This window comes from Miniopterus natalensis, chromosome 7 (assembly GCF_054644295.1).
Source record: "Miniopterus natalensis isolate mMinNat1 chromosome 7, mMinNat1.hap1, whole genome shotgun sequence".
Lineage (NCBI taxonomy): Eukaryota > Metazoa > Chordata > Mammalia > Chiroptera > Miniopteridae > Miniopterus > Miniopterus natalensis.
Genome location: NC_142087.1, coordinates 57,473,938 through 57,501,236, shown reverse-complemented (window position 1 = coordinate 57,501,236; position 27,299 = coordinate 57,473,938). Strand labels below are relative to the sequence as shown.

General features: G+C 41.1%; 1 long non-coding RNA gene across 1 annotated transcript in view; it reads right to left on the bottom strand.

Annotated features, from left to right (window-relative positions):
- The window catches only part of LOC148092771 (uncharacterized), a 278,629-nt gene that overhangs the window by 199,598 nt on the left and 51,732 nt on the right, over positions 1 to 27,299 (bottom strand). The gene's annotated exons all lie outside the window — the stretch shown is intronic.

The following is a 27,299-nucleotide window of genomic DNA, read 5'->3' as shown; positions in this document are numbered from 1 at the left end:
TCCACCACATATTGACTATTGTTTTACAAGTCCCTGTACTTCCCCTTAATGGAATCTCCTAACTCACAGATTCCTCGGGTCTTTAGGGCATCATTTTGAGGTGTTCGGGTTTGTATTCTGGAGTTTTGTTTGTGGTGTTTTTTTGTGTGTTTTTTTACTTTGCCCTCCCATTCCAATTTTAAAGCTTATTTCTCAGTTTCACGAGCCCCAGGATTGCACATACAGAGACATCTTGCCGTGTTATCAATATTATTGTCAACCAATATCGATTCCACATAAACTATCTCCACAGAGATATGGCTATCACCAAAGAACAACATATTTATTACCTTTGGATAGAAATTTATTATACCAAAGTTATTTTAAGGTCCAGTCACATTAAGGTGAATTCACATGTCTCCACTGATCCACAAAGCATATCTGAGATGGAAGGAGTGAGATTTATATGAGCCCCATTTTTTTAAAACAAGAAAGCCAAGGCAAAGAGAGGTCATGTGAACTGCCTGAGGCCACACAGCAGGTTTATGTCAGAGCAAGAGCTGAGAGTAAGTGGTTTAGCGGAAGCAGCCCTGGGCTGGGATCAAGGGACCTGATTCTTTTTCCTAGTTCTGTCACAGCAGAAATATGTGTAAACTCGGAGTACTCCAGCTTTCTAGATTGCAGCTTTGTCATGAGTGAAATGAGGTTTTAAGCTTGATAACCCTCCAGGTTTCCTCCAGTTCTGTTCTCCTACTTCACAGATCTGTCTGGAATTGTACCATAAGGCAGTTTAATTAAAAACCATGACATAAGTCAGTTGTGTAGAAGAAAGGCATGAAGGTGAACTGAATTCATTGAGGGCAAGCTTGTAACAATGAAAAGACATGACCTGTGTCCTAAATTGTAGATTCTGGGGAACAGGGAATAGTGGGGGGGTTTTGATAAAGAGAATGTTAATACATGGTTGTGGAAACAAGACAAATCCACACATAAGCAAGACCACTATAAAAGGTGATGATAAAAGATTAAAATTATATTTTAATAGATTAATTTCTGTAGGGCTTCAGAAAAAAGGAGAGGTCAGAGAGTTGTTTCTTAGATAGCCTGTGGCATTTTTTCTTCATCATGGTTTCAGTGAAAATTCTTTTCAGACATCTCTCACTCTCCCTTCTGTTAGAATCTCAGCAGGGCAATCTGTGAGCCAAACTGGCTTCAAAGCCAAACGGGGCTCATTCAGATGAAGCCTCTATGCCCTTCCAACGTCCCACGCCCTCCCAAATTCCTCCCAGAGACACACATGTGTACACACAGACACACACTCCCTTTTCCTTATTATTTAAGGGAAAGTCAGGATATAAACACACAGGCAGAATCAAAGTTTGGTGAGATATGAGAGCATCACCTGGGTAAGACAGGTTGAGAAAGTTACTGACAAATGAGAGAAATTCAATTACTTTTAAGTTATTCAGCCAATTTTCACAAATTATGTCCTACATTTAAGCTCATCTTAGTCACCAGTGCCAGGCCACAGTGCATTCCTAAAATGCTTTATGCTTTTCAAAGCTTTTTCTCATCTTGGGGTTACTAAATAAATACAAAGCCCTGTGAGGTTCGTCTATTTAGGATCGTGATTCTCTGCTTATAAACTTCTCAAACACAGGAAGAGTTGAATTAGAGCTACACAAATGTATTCTTCTCATCACTGATACAGATGAAACCCAGCCAAAGGGTTAGTTATTTATTGAACTTTCAATAAATATTAAATTATACTTTAAGTTGTACCTTTAGCTAAACTGGGGGAAAAAAATGCTTAAATGAGTTTTCAAAGAGGCAGTTTGACTAAGCCTAACCAAACCTGTTTTCTTTAATTGTTGAGCTAGAATAAACCTAAAATATTACAATATTTTTTCACCTGAACCCACAGAGAACCAAGAATCTGTTTTTGTAATAATCCACTTTATGGTTTCGATTATGATGATTTTGGTCCTGGTAATTAAAGAAGGTAGTTCTGGTCATGCCTAATGAGTGGGATAGTTTCTGAAAGACCTGGGACAAAACAAGGGCACTGAAAAGGGAAAAAGAAAGTGACAAACGGGGAAAATACAGTTGCAACTTATACAGCAGAGAAATTATGTCCCTGATATATTAAAAGCTTCTAAAGCCAAACAACCCTATAAAAAAAAGGGGTGGGGGCTGGAAAAATAAACAACAGAAACAGAAATTCACATGGCTCTTAGAAATCTAAAAGGATGCTCCACCTTGCTCACAGTAAGAGAAATGCAAATTTAAACCTAAAAGTTATGTTATTTCTTATCTATTAGATTAGCAAAAACACAGTTGACAGCATACTCTGTAGGGGAGGCGGTAGGGAAACAAGCACTCTCATATATTTTTGGTGGGAACAAAAAATAAAACCATGAGAGAAGAGAATTCAGCAGAAGGTGCATTTACCTTTTTACCTAGCATTTCCAATTCCAGGAATCCATCCTGGGTTTAAAAAAAAAAAAAAAATTGTCATTGTAAAAATACACAAACATGTATGCTAGATATTTTCAGTCAAGAGACTAGATACAAGGCAAATGTCTAGCAGTAGGTGACTGGTTAAATAAAATAGGAAACATCCAGCCACACAAAGGAGTACTATGTTGTTATGAAAAGCAATGAGAATTATCTGTATGTGCTACCATGTAGTGATAGCCATGCAATATTGTAAGTAAAGAAAACAAGTTAGGAGAAAGGGTGCTCCAAGTTATATAAGAAAGGAATACAAATAAACACATACATAATATATATGTAATGCACTTGTTACATATGTTTACAATTTTTAAATCCCTAGTATTAAAAAGAAGTGGTTACTTAAAAAAGAGAGAGAGAATCAGGTGGAAATGAGAAAAAGAAGCCAAACTTTTTAGACTATATTTTGTTTTGTTGATTTGACTTTGGAACTATTTGAATATTGTACATATTAATATTAAATTTAAAATTTAAAAGTCAACCCCCCAAAATTGAAAATACAATTAAATGAGCCAATATGTATATATAAAAGATATAATAATAACACAGGAAATATCCCAGGAAATTTTAAGGTAGTGTTTTTACTATATGTCCTTACTGAGACGTATCTTAAGACAAGAAACATTAGAAAATAAGAACCTTCAGCTGTTTCCAGTTATTACGTTGTTATGCTGAGACTATTATAGGTATAATGTGAGATTAAGCTAGGATTCTTAACATGGAACAAGAGATTACAGGTGTAAAATGGAAGGAGTTCTATAAAATTCCAGTAACCCTGAATCTGAATTGTGCATTTTATACTTTGAAAATATTCCCAGAAAAGGCATTAAACAAAAAAACAGCCTTCTAGCAATGAGTACCTTTAGTACCCAGATAGTGGCCTCTAAATACAATTTCCCACTGAAGGAAAAAAGGATCCCAGGAAAGATTTTTAATTTAGGTCTGGAGCAAAAAATGTTCCATAGAGGCCCAGAAAAACTTGACAGTATTGCAATTTTTTATGACATCCAAAACAAATAGCCCTGTGACAAGGACACAGGAGTTGTCTGAAGCATTTCTCATTGGCCAACAGTAACATTTTGAACCTTGATAATAGTTAGAATGCATCAAAACATATGTGTTTAAGTCAATCAGCTTATAATGATACGTTTTCTAAAAGCTAATTGAAATCCAATTAGAAGATAATAGTAGTTTGAATCATTAATTTAAAAAGTGGTCAATAAAGAGAGAGTTAAGCATCTAGGCTGGCTTTCCTATACGAACGGAACCACTGGGCTACCAAGTAGTGAAAAAGAGAAGTTCCTCCTTGTAGAAGTACCCTGGCTAATAAAGAAAAAGGGGAAATAGAATATTATTGTGAAACACCCAATGAATTAATGAATGAATCAAGGCAATAAGCATCAATGACTGCGGACATCCTAAAAAGAGAGACGGCCAGATGGTAAATATCTCCTGATGGATGAAAACATCACCATCTCTGAGTTTATTCACAAAAAAAACAAAAACAAATGGAACCTGAATCTGATCAAGCCTCCTCCAGATACATCTACCAATTTCAGGAATGACAGGAAGAGGAAGGTGTCCAGTGACATCGCAGTGTCACAATCAGCAAAATCTTAAGTGTGGAAAATTCTACAAGACAAATGACCCCATTTCTCCTACAAATAATATGTAAGGGATGAGAGGAGAACTTGATAAATTTAAAAGGCACATAGCTATCAATAACAATGTGTGGGCTTTATTAGGATCCTAATTCAAAGAAAACTGGGGAAAATATATTTATGAAACCATTAGAAATTTGAATACTGATTTGCTATTGAATGATATTAAGCTATTTTAACTTATTTTACATGTGATGATAACAGTGTGGTTATGTTTTTAAAGTGACTGTATTTTAGAGATGCATAAGAAATATTTACAGAAGAGATGTAAGATTTCTGGAAGAAGCAAGTGAAGATGAAACCCGATTGTCCATGAGCTGATGCATTTTGAGCCAAGGTGATATATACAGGAAGGTGCATTATACTATTCTATTTTAGCATAACTTTTAAACTTCTAGAATAGAATATTTTTTTCAAAATGTGAAAGATGAGAAGGTGGAATTTCTATCAGCAGGGTGCCCTCTGAGTCCACACCTGTTACCAGTGGAAGTGAAGTTCTTGTGTTGCAAGGAAGGGAATTTCCTGAGACTTGCATGGGAGGATGCGTGATCTTTATTTCCATGGAATTCAATTCCTCAGATGCCAATGTCACCTTTCCCTCCATCCCGCCATGGAAAAAATCCAATTTTGTCTTGAGGGACTAGAATTAAGGCCCCTGCCCAGAGTTTCTGCTGCATATCAAAGCACAGTCCAGTCCAACATCTGGCTGCCTTAGCTTGTGTTCCCAGCTGCAGTCCATTGTGTGTGGAGTCCTCGTGGCCTGGAACCATGCAGCTGCTTAAGGCCACATGGTGGGCAGGTGCGGGTAACAGAGCAAGAGGGAACAAAGGACACTAGAGCGGGCATGAGAGCAAGCTCTTTGGGAATTATAACCAGGAGCTTAACCAATGAACCACTCAAGATTTTGCATGGTTGCAGTGCAATTCTCTTTTCCCCAGGTTAGACTGACAGGCAAGCACCTCCCCTACATCACCCGGACTGCACTGTGCATGCACCCATCTCCCCCTTGGATTACTTCCTCCAGTGATCTGCACGGAATGGACCAGTGGTTCCCTACGGGAAGTGTGAAGTTGTAGCTTCCTGGTGAAGCTGCCCAGATGGCCATGCTTATAAATGTCTGGCCTCCCCATTGCTCTCTATTATTAATTAGTACTAATTATGATAACAGAATGAGTCCATTTTCTGTGGTTAATAAATTGTCCACTTTTTAATAACTTTTCCCATTTCACAGGTCAGCCAATGATTTATTGTCATGAAGACACAATCTTAGGCCCTTATAACACAGCCTTTATAAGACAGACATATCTGAGCCTTGCATGCTTCTATATAAGTCACATAGCTTTCTAACAAAAATTAGTGCAAACACACTTCTGTATATCCACGTAGTTCCCTGAGCCTCAACTTAAAACACTAAAAGTGCAGCTGCAATTTCCAGTAAGAGGATTTCTAACAGGGAAGCCTTGAAAGGTAATTTTGACCCAGAGTGTTGGTCCTGAGTATCCAAAACAGTGATAAGAAACAGAATGACACCCCTTAGTTCCTAGATATCTTCCTATAACCTTCAATATCAAAGGCCCAGAATCCTATGCCTGTGGCTGCATCAATAAACACTGCTAGGATGAGCTAGGGTCCCTGTGATTCTCATTCGGTGACATAAAACCACATGTTTCCTGGTTTCGCAGTATAAGCTAAGGTTTTACGCAACAATACCTGAGGTAACTGGGAACCAGGACCTGATTTGGGAAAGAGCAGAGTTCCAGGGCCCAAAATCATGCTGACTTTTCCTACTGGTCCTTCCATTTAATTAGATTCTGATCAAAAGGCAACTAGATCAGTCTATGTCCTCTAGGAAATGTAATTTTCCCTCTCTGTAATATCCTGGGGAAAATAAAACCTTTGCGAAGTCCTCAGCTTCAAATAAAGAAACAGACTGGCATTCAAGCCTCACTTCTGGGTCTGGGTGGAGTATTGTCAGACATGGGGGGGGAGAATTGAGATCATTTTCTGGCCCTGGTCGATGCCTGGGACTGCGGGGCTGCAAAATGACAGGCAGAGCAAGAAACAAACAGGCACGACTGCCCCTCCCCAGCAGTGTTTCTCTCTTAGCCCATAAATTAGTCACTTCCACGCCTTCAGAATGTTCTAAAGAGGAACCCACCTCAGGCGCTCCCCTTGCCAAGAGATTGAGGAGTGAGCCGCGGCTGGTGAGGACAGAAAGTCATGGAGTTCAACAGGCTCAGCACCTCCTGGGACCTCTCAGGTGTCAGCCTGCACGTGACAGGCGCTTGTCCTGCTCCTGCCCTCCATGGGGGGAGCCCGACGGGGCAGCAGCCCAAGTCTGCCTTCTAGCAGGGAGGTCCCGCTCTGGCTGTCCCCACTGCCAGGACTCGCAGGGAAGAGGCAGGGAGGCCTCGAATGCCCGCGCTCTCCCTTCCAGAGACCCAGTGTGTGTTTAGGGGTGGGGGAGTCACACCAGGATCTAAATGTCAGGAAAGCTGTCAGGATATGCAGTTTTTACATGTGGGGTCTAAAGAATAGAAACGGACAAACAAAATAGAAATAGACTTACAGACAACAGATCGCCAAGGTGGGGGGGGGTTTGGAAGACTGAATAAACAAAGTGAAGGGATTATAAATACAAATTAGTAGTTACAAAATAGTAATGAAGATGTCAAGTACAGCATAGGGAATATAGTCAATGATTATTGTAATAACACGTTAAGGTGCCAGGTGGGTACTGCAAATATCGCGGGAACACTTTGTAAAGGACATGATTGTCTAACACCATTCTGTGCACCTGAAACTAATACAAAATAATATTGACTGCAAACTGAAACTGGAAAAAAGATAATGCAGCTTTGACCACATGAAGGACATGATTGTCTAACACCATTCTGTGCACCTGAAACTAATACAAAATAATATTGACTGCAAACTGAAACTGGAAAAAAGATAATGCAGCTTTGACCACATGCCGGCACTGTGTTCTTCAATCTAACTTTACCAATAATATGTATCTACCTGTCTCCCATGTCTCATTCTCAGTTGGTTTATGCACACGTAGAAAAGAAACATTTATTCCCTCTTCTGAAAAAACCAATGACACACACTTCCGTAGAGCAGGCATGGCCCATTGCTTCAGGGAAAACTCTCCTGTCACACCTCTCACTGACACCCAGTGAACTAGGCAGCACCGAATTCCTGGATCTAAGAAAAGTCTCACTGAAGTTGTCTGACCTATGCTCCTGGGTGGGCCATTGATGAGTCTGTGCCCTATTTTTCTCTTCTGAAAATGTAGGGTCAGGACCATGAGCAGATAAAGTTCTTTCCAACTCTAACATTCCCTCAATCCACATACAAAATATGACAGTAAGGGCGATACACAGCCAGAGAGAAAAGATATATACTGTCAGTCATGGCGGGGGGGGGCCTCAAAAATCTACAGAGGGAGCTGCGGCTGATGCTGGTGAGGGATAGAATTTGGACATGGGGTAAGTATGGGAGAGCATTTCAAAACAGGAGACACAGCTCAAGCAAAGGTATGAAGACAGTTTATACATATCAAAAATGGTTAAACTTGTCAGTTTGCACAGGATTGTTAGGAAAGTCATGCTCACAGCAGTTAAATGGAATGACCCTCAATCTAGTAAAGTACAAAGTCAGAATTCACTGTACCAACTGGGCCACAGTTCCGAGTGCGTGAGTGCGTGTGCGTGTGAGAGAGAGAGAGAGTGTGTGTGTTTTGTAGAGCTCATATTTAGAGGGGTATGGGAGTGAAACTAGTTGAACCAAGCAGAAGATTCATATAGAGCAGCAGAACCACTCGGCCAGATTGATTGCTTCTAGGTCAATCATCAGATTCGGATTTGGAGTGCTTTGGGGTCGATCTAATTCTCTCATTAAGATGACTGAAATAACCAGCCCACTGAACAGTCAATATGGTTATTTCATCCATCTTAATGACCCAATCAGATCAGCTCTTGAGAGATCTTCAACACCAACCCCAGAGGGAAAAACTCGTACACAGATGTAGCAGCAGCTTTTGTTGAGCTCTCCTAATTTAATGATGGACTAAGTCACAGAGAGATCCCTAGAGGAAAGAGTTGAGTATTTACTGTTCATAAACAAGGATACTAAAGGTCATCTCTTAATGAGGCAAAATGAGAACCCTGTAGTTTTGAGTAAATGGACAGAGACAGGAATGAGCAAGGTATAGATAAAGGATCCAAGGCACACTTCTTTGACCAGAGCAGTATGTTCATGCCACAGGAGTATTAAAAGGTGATCGATACGGCAGGGAAGACAAGCTAACTGGTGGGGGGAAGAGAAAAGTCAAATGGATGATGTCTTGATCAATGTATAGTCAACTTAGCTCAGAGCCTAGTAATATAAAACATTTTCAATGAATTTTGGTTATGATGACAATATTATTGACAATAGTGATGATTTTGATGACAAAAATAATGGGATCTGTTGGCAAGAGGGACCTATAGTAATCAAGAGAGATCAATGCACAAATCACAGAAAAGGAGGCCCAGGGAAGTGTCTGTTAGCAAATATGAATAGGGGATTAGAGATAACCACAATTGTGAGGCAGACTTAGTAGGATAATGGCCATAAACATATAAAAGAAAAAGCAGCTGAGGAGAAAGACTGATACAAACTCAATTATATACCCCCAGAAGACATTTGTTGAATTCCGAAGCCCCAAGCCCCAATATAACTATTTGAAGATAGGGCCTTTAAGGAAACATTTAAGATTAAATGATATCATGAGAATGGGGGCTAAATCCCACAGGACAGGTGTCCTTAGAAGGGAAAGAAGAGAAACCAGGAGGCTACACACAGTGAAAAGGCCATGTGAGGAAAGAGTGAGATGGCAACCACCTTCAGGTCAGGCAGAGAGAGGTCTCAGGCACCTGATCTTGGGCTTCCAGCTTCAACTGTGGCAAAATGGACTTCTATTGTTTAAGCTACCCAGTTTTAGTGTTTTGGTATGACAGCCTGAGCAGACTAATATAGATACCAACCCCAATGGCACTCGCCTCAGTGAAAGAACACACATATGTACAGTTCCATCATCGAGAGACAAAGTAATCTCGAGAACCTTCCCAGCTTTGGGCTCTCACAGTAGAAGAGCACCACCACTGAACTCCTACCCAGTATCAGCATCACAGTCTAGAGCTTTAAGAAGAGTTTTAAAGAATGTCCACCCAGATCCCAATGTCTAGACGCTGTAATACCAAATATATGTATTTGGGTAACTCAGAATAGGAAACTCATTTTTCCACCTTCATTCCCATTTCTAGCATGTGCAACTCAGACCCAGACATAGAAACATTTCTCAAAGCATCCCAGAATTTTAGACCCAAATGTAAATGAATAAAGTTTGAAAATTCTGGGGGTGGGAGGATGGGGGAGACTCCTGCTTACATCCTGCCTCTTTCTCATGTCTGCTCCAACTTTCTCTCCAGATGCCAGGCCTCCATGCACCCCCATATTACAGACTGTACCCACAGTCCCACGGCTCCATTAAATGTAACTATATCCCATTCTTCTCTCCCCTTCCTATCAGTACCAATCCAACCAAATAGCTGGAACTACAGCATTAATCATCGTATTAATTGGGATAGGATAGACTATAAGGCAGTTAACAGACACAAAATTTCAGTCCTTTAATGGAACAAAGTTTTTGTTTTTTCTTGTTCACAATTCATCCATGTAGCAACTTAGAAGTCCAAGTTAATGGAGGCTCCAATGTGCTACATTCCTGTTTATTCAAGTAACACAGGCTATGTGGTTGAGAAAAATGGAAGGTCGAGCTGAGACCAGGGAATGACTCAGAACGCCCTTGTTCACAGCCTATTGCCAGAAGTAGTCACCGGCACCAGCTAATTGCAAGCTGTGTGGGAAATCATCCTTCCCAAAGCAACCGTGGGTTTCCAACTTCAGCGTGTATCATAATCACTTGGAGGGCTTGTGGAAACACAGATTGCTGGGCGACCTTTACAGTTTCCGATGCTGATGGGGACAGCTGATGATCTGCATTTCTAGTAAGTTCTCTGGAGAGGTTGTTGCTGGTTCTGGGACTTCTCTTTCAGACCACTGGTCAGAGACACGGTTCTCAAGCCTGGTTGTACATTAGAATCACCTGGGCAGCTTGTCAAAAAGATGCAGGCTGAGGCCCCATCCCTAATGATCCTGATTTAATTGGGCAGGAGTAGAGCCCTGGCATCTAAGGAGTCCCCTGTACAATCAGGGTTGCTAGCTCATTGGAATATAATTTAAATATGGTTGGAGGATATTCTTCAAAGGGCTCATACTACAGATGTAAAAAACAAGTTTGGTGCCATACAGTGGGATAGTGGCACCTCCAGGCCTAAAAACCAAATCTCCTAGATCCCAAAGGGGACCTTTTCCATTAATGGGACAGCACACAAAACAAGCATTATTTTAAGACCAATTTTCTCCCCAAATTCCTCTCACTGAGCTTCAAATGGGTCTGTTGCTATCTAGGGAGAGCCTGGTGCTCAGTTAAATAGCTGCTGTCTCAGGCAAGGGGGAGTGTGTCCATCTCCAATTTTCCAGTGGAGCTGAGGATGCGGCCCGGCAGAGGCTGCCTGGGAGAACCCCTTCCTTTCCCCTCCCCATTTTTTATCCCTGAGTAGCCTTGCTGGGCTCCCTGACCCAGCCCCTCACAGATTCTGCCTCTGCCCCCAGAGATGGGGGCCAAAGGAGCTGATGCTGGAAGACGAGCCCACTTCTAAAGAAATAAGAAAATGAACAAAGCTGCTGCCAGTGTGCCCTTTGGTCCCACATTGACCATATCCAGGCTGCCAGAAGGCAGCAAAAGAGGAATCTCATTTTAAAAGGCAACTGAGGGAGATAAAACCAGCTACCCAACCATCTGAGATTCAGGCCCTCCTCTGCTCCCATGCCTGACACATACACACAGTGTTCATTTGCCCATTATGGAATTTTACTGAATTCATCAACTCTATGTAACAATAAATAAGAGCTGATCTGCTGTGCCTTTACAGATTCTGAGCTGATTTAACAGCTATCTGATAAACACACCCTGCATCACTAATGGCCTCTGGCCTCACCGCTTGGCGTAAGGCTGAGAAACATCGCCATCTGCTGGCCTTGGAGCCCACGCGCATGGAAATTTCCACCTCCGCTGCCGCCAGCAGCAGTCAGGGCCTGAGGAAGGCAGTGCCAGGTCTGGGAATTCCACAAACCGGTAGAAACTAACAATCATTCAATCCTTTGGCCAAAACTACATCATGAAATTCCGATCGACTTTCTGGTGTGTTATGTGTGTGTACAGGCAGGTTGGGGGGAGGTGTGTTACATCTCTGAACAGACCTAAGCAGGTTACAGAGTATGCTTTCTCTTGCTTTAATGCCTATACTAGTGGCACCTGTTTAAACTGAAATATTAACAGTGGAAATATTAACAGTGGAAGCAGCAGGGCAGGGAGTGTCAGCATGGAAGGCAACGTACAGAGTGGGGCTGGCTTTGTGTTGGGTGGCGAGTGATGGTTTCCAAGCTGATGATCGTTTTCTCTTATACCACAGAGACCCTGTGTTCAGCTCCCTGGCTGCAGAGTAGGAACCCAACCTACTGATCCTGGCTGTTCAGAGCCCTGGAAATGGCTCTGATGGCTCTTTCTACCACTCTTTTACTTTCTTTCTTCACTCCCCACAACTCCTCTACCCAAATACAACAACGGGGAGCCCTTGTCCCTTACGGCCGAGGGTGGAGAAGCGTGGACTCAAAGGAATGGGTAGGAGGAGTGCCAGGCACTATACCGACTTCCTGCCAGTGGTGAGCTGGCGCGGAGGCAGCCCTGCCTGCTTTGCCACCCAAAAATGACAACATAAAAACGAAAGAAGGGGGCTCCCTTGAAGTGTGCAGGCAGGCTCCAAGCCTGCCCAAGTTGTTATCTGCAGATCGGGTTGACTATTCTACTTTCCCAGAACACTGATCCTGTGGGAGAAACAAGTTTTAAATTCCTAGATGGTAGGAGCAAGAACAAAACACAGAGAGGATCGCACAGGTGATAAACCCAAGGCCTTTGGGAGGAAGGTAACTGGCCCAAGGTCACACAACACCTAAGTGACAGAATTGAGTCTCCAGCCTCTTATATAAGATTTCTCACTGTAATCTGCTGTTTTGTTACAAAACAGGACAGTGCCACGGTCCACAGATTTTGGGCTTTGTGATAACTGATCTTGAGAAGTCCTAGGCTTCCCACCACCCTCTCCTAGTCAAGCTTCTAACTCCAGAGCCGCCTTTATTGGAGTCTCCCTGCATCAGAGGAAAGACATGATTATAAGTAATTCACATGAAAGTGTTAGAGATTCAGGTCACGTAAGTATTGCTCAACATTGAGGGTGCCAATTCTAATAATGAGCACCCAAGAAGGAAAGTGCGGGGAGACAGGCTGCGTTCCATCACAAGGGGCTGTATCATTCAATGCTTAGTCCTTTGGGTTCTGAAAGCAAAATGCTAAATGGAATCCTGAATGTGATTAAGATCTGGGCAAGTAACTAAACCTCTGGTAGCATCCTAGTCAGGAACAAGTTAAATCAAATCAGGTATTTTGAATAGTGTGGCACATGGTAACCAGTCAAACAATGTTACCTTTGTTTTCATTGCTACTATTACTCAACGAGTGACTGATAACCATAATTTCAGGGGAAAAATACCACTTTTTTCATCCTTCAATACTCATTATATACCAATGTCCTTTTTTCCAGGAAAAAGAATTAAAAGAGGTAAATAAAGTCCAGAAAGTCCTTGCCTCTTTTCAAAGATGTTCTAAAGGAAGGGGGAAATTTCAAGAGTGGATACACTTTACAACTAAACCAACAGACCCCTCTGCAGAGCTCTTGTTGCTATTTTTTTTTTCAAATGATTGTTTGTTTTCCATAATAACCAGAACATGAGTCCATAACGTCCTCTGTGGGTCTTGAAGAATGAACCTTGAATCAGAACCACAGCTGGAAGGAAGGGCATCTGGTCAAATTACCCGAAGATTAGTGAATATCCAGCACCGTGTGCAGTGAATTCAGCACTGCAGAAAAGCCTAAAAGTGAGTTCTAGAACTGGGATCACAGGGAATTCTCTCTGGGATAGCCATTCGACCTCTCTGGGCCTCAGTTTCCTCAAATCCCTTGGAGTTACCACTTGCTTTTTATGCCCCTCTCAGAAGTATTTTTACTTACAAAAGTGTTACAGGGCAAAGTTTATGCCACGCTGAGGAACTGTGTGTGGCAAATGATCAGCTGTCTGCGAAGGAGCTGGTCAGAGGTTGGCGATTATTCCAGGTCCCACCGCAGTTTTGCTGCTGTGGGATCACTCTATGGCTTCTCTCCTGTGGGTCCTCAGGCTGCTTGAGGCTAGACAAATGTAGTGCTGACCTTTCTCAAACAACCATCTCCTGGACCTGACCACCACACCTCTCCACACTCTCCCTCCCCTCCCCTGTCTCAGTAGTTAGGACTCCTTCCCTTCCTCAGTTGAACTCCAAGCCTTCCCCCCTTTTACCCTACAGTGAAATCCATGTGATACCTAAGAACCAATAATCCCCTTAAGGTAAAATTTAATGTGAATCGTAGTATCACAGACTTAATTTCCCTGGATGTTATTTATGTAACTGAGGTCTAAACACCCAAAATACACCACACAATTATTGCTTTTGATGCACAAGGGTAGACCTGATTTGATGTGTGTTTGACACCACGACCAGGTAACATTGTTTTGCAAAGAATATTTTTTTTGTTTTCCAATTTGACTTTTTAAAAAGCAGCAAAATCCTAGATTTTTAAATTCAAGTTATTGGGATGACACTGGTTAATAAAATTATGTAGGTTTCAAGTGTACAATTCTATAAAATACTGTGATGAGAGATTTGACTTTGGGCAGTGGGCACACAATGCAGATGATGTGTCATAGAATTGTACACCAGGTAACATCTCTAAAATAGCAGCTGGTCTTTCAGCAGGATTCTAAACCACTAGAATTTGCTTTGATAAATCAAGAATGTACTGGGTGAATGGTACCCCGAGTGTTTTAAGAACTATTCCTCAGCAGGTCAAACTCATCTACCTGAATCCTGTTATATGATAGTTCAGTTTGATGACTGACCCTGATTTTTGTGTCTTTGCCAAATGTGACCGGGGGAGGAAAGTTATGGTCAACTTGTATGACCAGATATATCAGATCAAATGACCTGCAGAAAGTTCAACCAGCACAAGTGCCTTCTCCCCCTAAAAGTCTGCTTGCCTATCTTTGTCACTGCTGTGAATTTTCATCGAATCCAATTCTGCAGCAGGCTGAGTCAATCTCCACCTCAGCTCTCACTGAATGATGGGAGTATGTCTATAGAAGCTGTTTTATGTTTTTTGTTTTGAAGCATTTCTCTTCACTTTAAAAGAGGTCAATGTGCATCCGCCCACCTTTTGGTCTCAGGGAACACAAGGCTTCCAGATTTTTCTGAGCTCTAGATGGAGTTGTAGGCGCTGGCTACGGCAACGGCAGTGTGATTTGTGGAGCATTAATGGCCCTTTTGTTGCACAAACTTCAAAATAGAAGGGTACTGAACTCACCGTTTCACATGGCGAATGAAGGGAGATGTACGGCCAGATGTGAGCTTATGGGCCGTGGTTATTGATACTGACCTGAAGGTCACACTCCCCACTGGTCCTCAGGCCCCACGGAGCCCAGGGCCTTGATGTGGGGACGTCGGATACGTGGCAGGTCAGACTGAAAAGCGCCAAGTTACGATGCTGCTCTGAACAGCGGGACTCTGGGTTTCTGCTATTCTGAGAAATCTGCCCTTTAACCAGAGAACCAGAATATTGCAGACACAATATTAAAGCCTCACATGTGTTATAGCAACAAAGCAGCTTTCAACCTCAAGCGTATCTTATTAAAAAAATAAAAAGCAATATCTAGTCTGGGTCAATATTTTGAGAAGAATTTTATTTTCTACTGTTGCCTCTCAAACCAGTAATAGCAGAAGAGAGAGAAGTTCACGGAAAAAAAAAATAGCTGCTTTGTTCCAAAGCACACTCCACAGGAACTTTTCAGAGTAATTCAGCCTCCACTAGTTAGTGCCGAAGGAGAGCCACCAAGAATCAAACAATGTCCAGGAAGCAAAGTTTAAAGTAAGGCAAACAATTGCCAGATGCTCCATAAATAGAAACTCAGCTTTAAACGTATGAGGAGGGAAAAAATGACTATGTGTTCATTGATGCCAGGCTCTCCCCTACCAACCTGACCCTGACACTGTGGACAGGTTTGTTTCCAAAATACCACCTGCATCCACCACTCTTTTGCTCCCCAGCTAGCTACATCTATTGCCAAACTCCCATACCTGGCTTTCCAGAGGCTTAGAATTGAGTCCCAATTAACCATCCAACCTCCTCTTAAGTACCAGAGTTCTCAGCCCACTACTCCATCACTGTGTCCTTGCTTGTACCACCCCCAGCATGACATCAATTCCTTAGTTAAGCAGCCAAAGGCTATTTATTGGCCACTAACTAAGCCATGCCCTGGGCTAGGTGCTTTCTTGGAATACAAAGAAATAAGCTATCATTCTTATTACGAAGGGACTTCTAAAAGGAAAATAATCTGGGGTAGGGTGACCCATATCAAACTGTGTTTAACAAACAGTAAGTGGAGAATTCTAATAGAAACTAATGTGACCTAAAGGAAACAAAGAAATGTGTATTTAGGGAGTTTAGTTTGGGTCAAATTATTAACGGATCTCAAAGTAGATTCTATTTATCTTTCAACACTCAATTCAAATGCAAACCCTTTCCCGGTCACTTCAGAAACCTACACTTTTCAAAAAGAACCCTTTAACACCCCATCAAAAGTAACATCTCTTTCTTTCCTAATCTCTTAAATATTAAATTATGGCCTACACGTGTGTCAGGAAATTTTAATGCTCCCCTACATTTTTTGCCTCAAACATCTTATTTTTCCAGACAGTTTCCTTCTTGTTAATTCTCACCCAAGGATATTTTTTCCATTGATTTTGTGTTTTTTTTTTAGAGTGAGGGGAGAGGGGGGAATGAGGGGGGAGAGAGACAGACACATAGATGTGAAAGAGACACATCGATTGGTTGTCTCCCGCACACGCCCGAACTGGACCTGGGGATGGAACCTGCCACCAGGTGCGTGCCCCTGCCGAGAATCGAACCCATGACCCTTTAGTGCACAGGCCAACACTCTAACCACTGAGCCACACCGGCCAGGGCCAGACAGGTTTTTTGGAGGTAAAAAAATTAATTTCATTGACACAAAATGTATGTACCCCTGGCCAGGTAGCTCAGTTGGGTAGAGCGCCTCCCCATATGCCAGGGCTGTGGGGTCCATCCCGGCCAGGGCACACACAGTACCGACCAGCGAGTGCACAAAAAGTGGAGCAACAAATCAATGTTTCTCCCTCCCCTTTCCCTCTCCCTCTTCTCTCGCTAAAATAAAAATTAAAATATATATATTTTACATACCATAAAAGTTTTCCACTTAAATCTACTATTAAGTGATTTTTAGCAAATATAGGGAGTTGTGCACCTACCATGCCACCTAATTTTAGAATATTTTCATCATTCCAGAAAAGCTACCTCATGACCACCTGCAGTGACGCCCATACACATCCCTAACCCCCGGCAATGCCATGTGTACCTCTCATCTCTGCAAGCTCACCCGCTCTGGTAATTACGTATCAGTGGGTCACACCACACGGTCTTTTGTTCCCATGTGCAGCCAGCATGATGATTTTCAAGCTCATCCTCACTCGCAGGTATCAGCACACGCTCCTTTTAATTGCTGGGTAATATTCCCTCGCATGGATACGCCGTCATTGGTTTACGCAGTCACCAGTTAATGGACATTGGAGCGGTTTCCACTTTTGCCTATTATGAATAATGCTGCCGTGAACGCTCATATGCAGGCCTTTGTGTGGATACAGGTGTTCATTTCTCTTAGGTAGATGCCCAGGGGTGGAATTGCTGCATCACAGGATAAATTTATGCTTAACATTTTAAGAAACTGCCAAACTGTTTTCCAAAGTGGCCGCACCATTTCTACTTCTACCAGTAATGCACGAGGGCTCCTGGAGAGATTTTTAAGCTCCTTGTGGAAAACTATGGGGGAAAAAGTGTTTTAAATACCCTGTCGAAATTCTATTCACGTAAGCACACTCCAAAATACAAGCATCGTTTTTTACTTTACATAGGACGAAGATGAGGCAAAGAAATAAGCTAAATTCCTCACAGTAAATTAGTCCTAACAAACCTAGAAAAATACAAGAAAGAAACTATTAAAATGGAAACCCTAAAAAGTAAATAATTACGCATGGATAACCAATAAGTTTCTCTGTGAGTTTAAAGGTGCCAGTGGGGTCTCATGCTACACATGAAAGTTAATTTTATTGCTTTTTAGTCACACCATATGTGATAAAATGCCAAAAGTTTTTAACTCATTTTAGAGATCTGAGCTAGTGAAAGGTAAGAATTTATGGAATAGTTGAAAAAGACTAAAAATAATTAATTTTAAATGCCTGCAACCTCACCAACTGTTAGATAAATGCAAATTTCTTTTAACAATGATAAATGCCATCCATTCCGACCCCTTCCCAGCTTTCCGGCTGCTCCAAGTGTCAACTATAACCACCATGCTCCAGTTCTTCAAGCCCCTGGCCCTTGCCCATTGCTGTGTTGCTTTTTATGTGCTATTTCTTATTGCCTTTTTTTTTTTTTTTAGATATTGACATTCTTTTCAGATTTCAAGTGTCCACTCAAAAGCCATCCCTCCTAGATTTTGTCCAAATTTTAGGCCCTATACTTTTAATACATGAATTTATTGTACAACAATTTTCATCTTAATTATCTCATTTAATTGCATGAAGCGGGTATTAATATTAGTTTCACCTTACAGATGACAAAATCAGGGTCTAGAGAATTTATGTGAGCTGCTATGTATTGCCCAAGTAAATGGTAGAGTCAGGATTCAAAACCAATTTTTCCGACTCCAAAACTCCACACTCTACATCTGGGCATTCCTAATCCTCTCGTTTTACCTTATTTCAATGTTATTTAATCCTTCCTTGGGTTCTATTGATTGGTTTGTTTATGGTCCTCTCCTACTGGTTGTAATTGCTAAGAAGGCAATAATTGTATTTCATTCATTTCTGTATTCCAGAAGTTTCTAGCACAGGGCCTCAAATATTAGAGAGATTCAATAAAAATGTACAAAAAAAATTAAAATGTATGGTTAACAGGACACAAACTACACATCCTAGGCAAACTGAATACATTCACTTGTATCTAAGTAGTTGGTACCAAAGGCTCAAAACAAATAATTCTTTAAACTAAATTGTCATTAAAATTCTATCAAAAACAGAACAGAGGTAAATTTCAATTGAGTCCTACTCAAATTACCATTATTTCAAAAGTTAAGAACTTGACATTTCTAAAACCATGACATAGAAATGTATGACTACTGTGACTAGAAGAGAAAAACTGGTGCTCAGCTAATTTTCAAAATAAGAAAAACCAAAGCCAGAGAGCATCAATACAGTGATCTAGTTCACACAGCTAGATATAAACAAACCAGTCCTGTGACTTGATACCTCTACTCTGATACGAACACCCCTCAATTTGAGGTTATGTGAAAACTTAGGGCTCTCTAAGGACAGTTTCTAGCTCCTTTGTTGTTTCTACGACCTTGGGCAAGTCACTTAGCTCTCTCCCTCTGTTTATAACGTCCCTATTTGAAAAGCACTTTGAGTCACTCTCATTAAAAAGATGCTATTTAAAGTGCCAGGCACCATTCCAGAAATAAATGAAAAAAGTAGCAAGAGGAGACTGGCACTCGATCACCCCAGCCGGGTTTGTCCCCCACTCCCTCTGCTCTCCCGGCCCCAGGCAGGCACTTAGCCTCATGGAAGAATGAAGCTAAGCAGGTGATGATTAACCTTGGATCAAAACTCCTCAGCATCAGATAATAACTGAAATATTCTGTTGCAGTCTCTCCTACACACTGTTTCCTAGGACACATGATTACTTCCACATCATTATTTTGCCTTTTAAAAAAAAAACCTGGAGAAATGTAACTGAACCATTTTGAACAGTATATAGGTAATTGGAGATTTGGCAGTGACCCTGAGATTATGTCTCAACACAGGGAAAACCACGCAGTCCACTGATGAGGGCAACTCTAGAAAGAACGAATAGGACTCTGCTAGAACAGAATAAATGTCACACTGTAACCACTAATATCTTGAGTGGCTAAAATAAATGTTAGAAAAGTTCACATACAAATGCAATTAATACGACTAACATAGTAAAACCAAGTTTTCTATGCCTTTTTCTTCGTGTCTTTAGTCAATGCAGTGATAAGCTCAGTAATAGATGGAATGAAAAACTCCCATTTAGGAGACGGTCACAATGTAAAATAGAGTAAAATACGGGGTTAGAGATTTGATCTATAATCTCTCCTACAATTCATAAACACTTGAATTTGATTTGTGATCTTCAGGGGACAGAGCCTGGCACCGTATCTGGTAAACAGAAACCACCAAGATAGCTTGATGAACACATGAAAGCCAGAAGAAAAATTTTACTCATCACTACTGGATTAAGGAATGCACTACAAGTATAAATTTAAGGAGAAAAAGTTTTTCTCTTGATTAATATACAAAAACACTGAGCCTCCATATATCTACTTTTTATAACATGAAATTAAGACTGATTCAAATTTAACCCCCCTCCAAATATTACTACACTTGTATCCCAAAGACACCCCGAGTTCCTGACTGGCTCTATGTAAGGGGTATCTGCCCTGGCATGGCCTCACTTCTTTCTCCCCACACTGGTAAAAATGCTCTTTATTCTCTAGGTTCCTGTTTCAAGCTCATATTTTCCATGACTGTTACTCAGTATTTTTCTTTGAACCTCTAGAACCTTTATACTCCCTACATGTATATAGCAGATTTTTTCAACCTTTATCTTTGTGCACCCACATCTCAATCAAATAGCTTCCATTTACTGAAGACCAGAACCAGATCAGTGTTCTTTTAATTATTCCAACTAGAAAATGAAAAGGATATTGCTCTCATGTTAAAGGTGAGGAAAGTGAGGGCTCGAGAGGAAAAGCTACTTGCCCAGAGAAAATTAAAAATGATTGGCAGAGCCACACCTAAATCTGTAAAATCTCAAAACTCCACCCATACTCAACAAATCATTTGTAATAATCACAGGGTTATTCAAGGACCCTGGCATTTTCTGAAAGTATATTACCTGAATCCCCAGTTGTAACATTTCATAGCAAAGCAAAATGCTTTAAAACATCAAAATATTTACTAACAAGCCAACTGCCTACATGATTATCCCCTCCCATCCCCCCATATTTCTTAAACTTTGCCTCTCTCCATTGTTTCTGGTCTACAGCCCTGGAAATTGTGCCTCATTTATTTGCACCACATTAACATATAAACATGAAATGCAGAATGACTGCAATGTGAAATTACACGTTGCAGAGGTTCAAGATTTCATGAGTTTGATGAAAGTTATCATGGAAAATTACTTACAACACAGGCAAACCCTTGCAAAGTGAAAAGTGAAGTAGAGTTAGTCTAGTTAAAAACAAAGAGAAACTGATGACAGAATAGATGCTTCCAGAGACTGATTTCACAATCAAAGGGTTAAGGAAACCCCTGAGAAAGTCCTTAGATATTTATGCAGAGGGGACTTTCTTCATGATGGTGACACAAAAGCCAAGTGTAAAGCCAAGTGTTGACTGTATTATCTTAAATGATGGTTGAATATCCTTTCTTTGGTTTTCTTCTGTGAATTAGCTCCCAGTTGCAATTACAATAAAAAACAAATCTTTCATATTTCTAAATTTCATTTTTGAAGAGTTTTCTTCCTCCTCCTAAAATTTCTATTCATTATCTGCCATGAAATTCTCTGTGGATCACAGGACCCAATTTTCCTGTCCCTAATTCATTAGTTAAGGATGAGTAGCCTGACCCAAGAAGAGCCAAGTCATTGCCCTAGAATTTTAGGAAGACAAAGAAAAGCATCCTCTGGTTGCCCAGACGAAAATATGCACAGCTAGGAACAATTGCTGCCAAGAGTCCCTGCCACATTCACCAGGGAAGCTAAAAAAGCCAGTTTGCATAGAGACAGAACAAAAGCAGCACAGACACAGAACCAAGAGAAAAGGGAAGACATTCCCTTAGTCCCAACATTCAGCACATTTATGCCCTTGAATCTTTGCAGTAAACTTGAAATAGTTCTCCTTTTGGCTTCTTCTAATAGCATTCCATAGGTTAGAGTCTCAACCTGGCCAAAGCACCTCTCCAGCCCACTGACCCTCCTCTAGCCATCCTTTCACAGAAACCCTAGGGCACATGCTCTCCTGGAGCCTGCATCCCCCCAAACCCCCTGCATGGACCTCTCTATTGGCCTGTCCTCGCAAAGCAGACAAAAATCACTGTTGTGGCCCAGCCGGTGTGGCTCAGCAGTTGAACATCAATCTAGGATCCAGGGGATTGCAGTTCAATTCCCGGTCAGGGCACCTGCCCAGGTTGTGGGCTCCATCCCCAACAGGGGGCAAGCGTGGCACAGCTGATCAATGATTCTCTCGTCATGGATGTTCCTATCTCTCCTCTCCTCCTATACTTTCCTCTCTGAAATCAATAAAAATATATATATTTTTTAAATCACTGTTGTGGACATTCTGGAACCAAGGGATGGACCCACGGAAGCTGTGGCATGACTGTAGGTAAAGGCTGACCTGGGACATTTACTCTTGCCCATAGCTTGTCTCTACAGAGCAGAACAGAACCCTGAGTGGGGAGAGAGAGGGTGTGGCCTTGGACCATGGGGTGTGTTTAAGGATCTAAGCTCAAACCCTGTCGTTCCAGATCATTAGGAAGATGTATGAGCCAAGGAGGGAGAATAGAATGTGTTAGAATTAACAATTCGTTAGCTTGATGTGTAACTGTTCAATATTTAGACATATGGAATATGAGCGTCCATTCCCTGGACTCTGTCAGGGGCAGGCCTGCCACCTTGTGATAAAGGTTAACTTTGATTAACTTTGATCAGCCACATTGGAATGCACATTGTGGCCCTAGTACTACCCTAGGCTCGGTGCAGAGCTCCAACTTTGTCATGAAAGACACCCCATCTCATGAGCTACCTTCCCAGGAACAGCAATATTCTTATGTTGCACTATACCCGTGTCAGGCTGGAAAGGGAAACTAAGGAAATAAATTCGCACCCTGGGTATGCACCAACATCTCTTAACAGAATAAATAATAATTCCCACGATCCTTACTTAGGGGCAGGAACTGTGAACCATGGAACCTAAAAACCCGCCATGTTATCTTATCTGCAGAATCTGATCCTATTCATTTTACCTCTGTTTTAGGCTTCATCTGTATGAGAATTTAAAATTTGTCATCATTTTTAATTGAATTATAGGTATGACCACTGATAATTCACATTTGATAAAATCAATAAATCTCACTTAGTCAAGGCCCTGAAGTACCAACTATTTCTTTTAACATGTCACCTGCAGTAAACAGGGCTTAATATTCTTATAAAAGTTTTAATCAATTTATGATCAACATAGAATCCAATCATAGAAATAAAATTAAAATTAAACCTGACTGTTAGGGTAGGGAGAGCCAACCCTAGGACCCTTTGGCTGAACTCCTTTGCTACCACTTCACAGAGAACAAAACTGAGCTCCAGAGAAGGGAAGTAGCTGGTCCAAAGTAACAACTTATAATTCACAATCCTTACTGTATTTCTTATCCATCTTTAAATTTCACAAGTCTGTTTTTAAAAAGTCACTTTTTAGATTTAAAAACAAAACATGTCATCTAAAAATAATTCATAGGACATGTAAAAATATTGCAAGCAGGTTGGAAATCGGTTTTCTGCTAAATGAAACTTTTCAAAAAATATTCCTTTAATGTTCTAATTTATGCAAATGTTTAGCATGCAACTTTCCTCACATTCATTTGCTTAGGTCTTAGGTCTTCATAAGTAGCCCTTTAAAAGGTTGTGTTTTTTTTTTAATCATCACCTGAGGGCGTTTTTTCCCTTGGTTTTTAGAGAGTGAAATGATGGGAGGAGGAGGGGTGGGGAGAGACACATACCCCACTCCCCATCCCCAACTGGTTGCCTCCTGCATGTGTCCCCACTGGGGCTGGGGATTGAGCCTGTAACCAAGATACATACCCTTGACCAGGAAGGAACAGGACCTACATGTAACATGCCAAGCTTTCATCAGAAAGAAAAGAAACTGAGAAATCCCACATTGGCTTTTTAAGTTTTGCTTAGAAGTAAAACATGTCATTTATATAAACATCTCATTGGCCAAAGTCAGTTGTATGAAAAAGGTAATTGAGTGGCAAATGAACATTTGTTCCCCGGGGAGGGAGAAGATGAAAATCACTTGAAACAGTACAATCTAATCCAGTTTATGTTACTCTGACTCCCTCTCTTTCCGTTTATCTTCTTTCTGGCAGGTTCCCACCGTATTCTCTTGCTGCTCAACTCTCACCCCTGCCCCCAACTAGTCTTCATTCATGGACGCCCAGCCTATGTTGTGTCTTTTCCCCCCACGCCCTGAGCCTCAGCCATCCCTTCCTAAATACCCTGAATTTACAGGACACAATACTTTCAGTCCAATGGCTAATTATGGCTCAAGATATCACACCTCCTAGGCAGCGTTTTTCTGCTAGATAGGGCCTTCAAATTATCGCCACACATTTTTTTTAAGCACTATGTATAAAACAGTATGATAGGTATGGTATGTGAAATTCTCTTAAACAGACCATTAACTAGTTGGAGATAAAACAAATGTTAAGTAAAAATAAAATATCTAAGTAGCATACGTAGGCAAAAAAAATAGATCTATGTGAAAGCAGTGAATGACTAATTTTCAAGTGATTTTCACAGATGGCTGTTGCTACTGGGGTATAAATCCAGAAAAGTCTATTAAAGGCTTATACATTCAATCAACTATTCTGTTCACAAACTGACAGCAGTAAGTTATTAGGTGTTTCCAGCTTCCCTCTCATTGCCAACGGAAGGGTTTTGCTTTGCACTTGGAGGTTTTATCACCTTTCACACCCTCTGCCAAGTCAAACTCTTCTAGGCATTTATGGTAAGAAAATTTTAAATGGGACATTAAAAAGTAGATTAAGAAGATGCATTAGAGCAGGAATGAAGGAAGTTGAGTTTGAGAAATTTGGGAAAAGTACAGAACTTGCTACTTTTGTGAGGGAAGCTAACTAATATCGAGGGGAAAAGGGGGATTTTTAAGAAGCATTGTTGTGGACTTTCTACCCTTCTCCAAGTGTTGGTGAAATATATGTAAAGATCTGGAGTTATTTTGTAATTACTTTGAGATTAGGTACTTCTTTAACTCTGGGACTGGACGACATGGAACACAGCTTCCCCAGAGTTACTAAGCACCTATTTACTGAACATAACCATCTGCGAACTACACTTTAAAGGGCTGGGTATCCAGTGGTATGCAAAAAAGGTTTCGTACCCAACCTCAGTAGGTAGAATGGTACCTAAATTCACTGAGGATGAAAGGGTTTTTTTAGTAAGAAGAGAGTAGGGGAAAATACTGGGAAATACTGAAGGGAAAAATTTGAATCAGCAGGTTTCTCAATGCCTCTGAAATTATCCAATGAAGTCAGCAATATGCTCCCTCTAAAATACATATAGCTATCTCCATAAGCCATTTATCAAGTATATTTTACATGCCAGACAATACACTAAGCACCTTTCTTGAACTATTTCATTTCATTCCCATAGCACGTTAGGAATTCTAATGTTCTGCTCAGGTAACAAGTGAACTGTGGATTGGCTGACCCTCCAGATTACCTGCTTAACCATCGTAACCTACCACCTTACCTTCTGATGGAGGACTTTGCAGTTTATTTTCACCCAGTCGTGATATAGCCCATTTTTATCCCCACACTTAAGAGCTCACAAAGCTGCATATAACATATAAACTTCAAGAGCTGTTTTCAATTTTAGATGACTCCTTTCTCTCTTTTTATATTCAAGCAAATGTCAATTCGTATATGTCTTTAGGAAGGCATCTCGGGGTTGGTTTACTTTGTCTCCCATTTAAGAAATTTGCAAAGTGTGAAAACATTTGGGGCCAACATTCACTTTCTATAGTGCTCCCAATCCCAAGGTCCCACAACCCCAAATCTACACATTTTACAGTAAATTTTACTTGGAATATATATCATTGAAGATTAACACTCCTACAATGATGTAGACAGCCTGGGAATTATGATCATTTGTTGAAAGATTAACAATAAGAACAAAAAATTAATCAACTTGACACCCAAGTTTACACACAGGTAAGAAGTGGGAAAACCCAAGGTGTCATGGAGGTTTTTTTTAAATCCTCACCCAAAGATATGTTTTCCATTGCTTTTCAGAGAGAGTGGAAGGGGGAGAGTGGAAGGGGGAGAGGGAGGGAGGGAGGGAGGGAGAGAGGAACTTCGATGTGAGACACACACATCGATTGGTTGTTTCTTGCATGTACCCTGACCGGGGCCAGGGATCAAGCCTGCAACTGAGGTACATGTCCTTGACCCGAATCGAACCCAGACCCTTCAGTCCATGGGTGGACAGTCTAACCACTGAGCCAAACCAGCTAGGGTGAAAAACCCAGGTTTTCATATCCCAGTCCAGCTCCCTTGACCCTCCTACACATTATGTTCAAAGTCAGCTCATACATTTGCCTTCTATTTACCTAAAATATCTATTCCTGAAATACTCTCCTTCCCTTCCACTGCATCTAACATACTCAGCAGATTCAATATTTTGTCTTCTGCCACAAATCTCCACAGAAAATCCAGAGTGAGGGCTGAAGTTTGGTAGGTGAGCTACCGCAAATTTGCTTTGTGTCTTTGAGATGCTGCCCAGAAAACCAGTGGGTTTTCTCATCTCCCTCCTCCCCACAAGTTACAACGGGGTCATAAAGACAATTACTGTTTGAGTAGGGTGGCAAATAGCAATTTTAAATGATTAAAAAAGAGAATCATTCTTTAAAAAATAATTACTATCATTATTTTTATTTTGAAAGGGAGAGGGAGATAAATATATTGTGAATCAATAGAAGACTTGGCCCACGGCCTCTCAGCCTTATTTATCTGGGAGTTGTTTATCTCCTCAAGTCCTCCCTCAGAGGAAAGAATAATAATTATTGCTTAATTATAGCAGAAGCGGATTTTCTCTTCCAGTTCTAAAGCGAGATGACTCATAGCTCTATATTTAAAAAGAAAACATTTTTTAAAAGCCCAAGTGTGAAAGAAGCTCAAGACTTCCATCTGGGACAGAAACATAGTACACAGCTCCTCTAAATGACAACAAAGCCATTGCCACCTGACTCTAAGTGTCCCAGTGAGTAATGCTCACGCCTATAAGAAATGAAGTCAAGCGATGCATCTTCCAGCAGGGACCATCCTTCTGCTTCTCGTGACTGCAGGGGCAAAGAGAAAGCCCTCCAGAGAGTACCATGTGTATCTTAAAACGCTTCCAGCTGAGCTATCCCATTACTGGTATCTATCCTCAGAGCAATAAAGGGTCTATCAAGGCATATTCCACTCTACAGTAAGCCTCTGTGTTGTTCCAGATGAGTTAATTTCTGCTCCCTCACCTAGGAACCTGGAATGTAGCCCCCTGACTGTGTGTTTCCAATATCTAACCCCAGTGGGGTCCCTCAGCCCCAATTCATATTCAAGTTCCCGCCCTCCCTTCCCTCAGCCTCATCAGGAAGATCCGAGTTTCAGCAAGCCATCCTCTAGGTCTAAGTCTTTAGATTTCATGTGAGGCAATCACAGTGATGTCACCTCCATTCATCCCTGGGAAATGAAACAAAGGGTAACGAACTCAGCAGGGAACCATGGTATTGGATGTACTGCATCTGACCAATATTTTGCAGGAAATATTATTGTTGGTGTGTTGTGTTATACTGAACTTTACTATAACCTCTTCTAATCAGAAATGTAGATTCTGAGTCTGATGGGACCCTTCTCCACCTGCCCGAGCTGTCAGGCTTCCTGGAGGC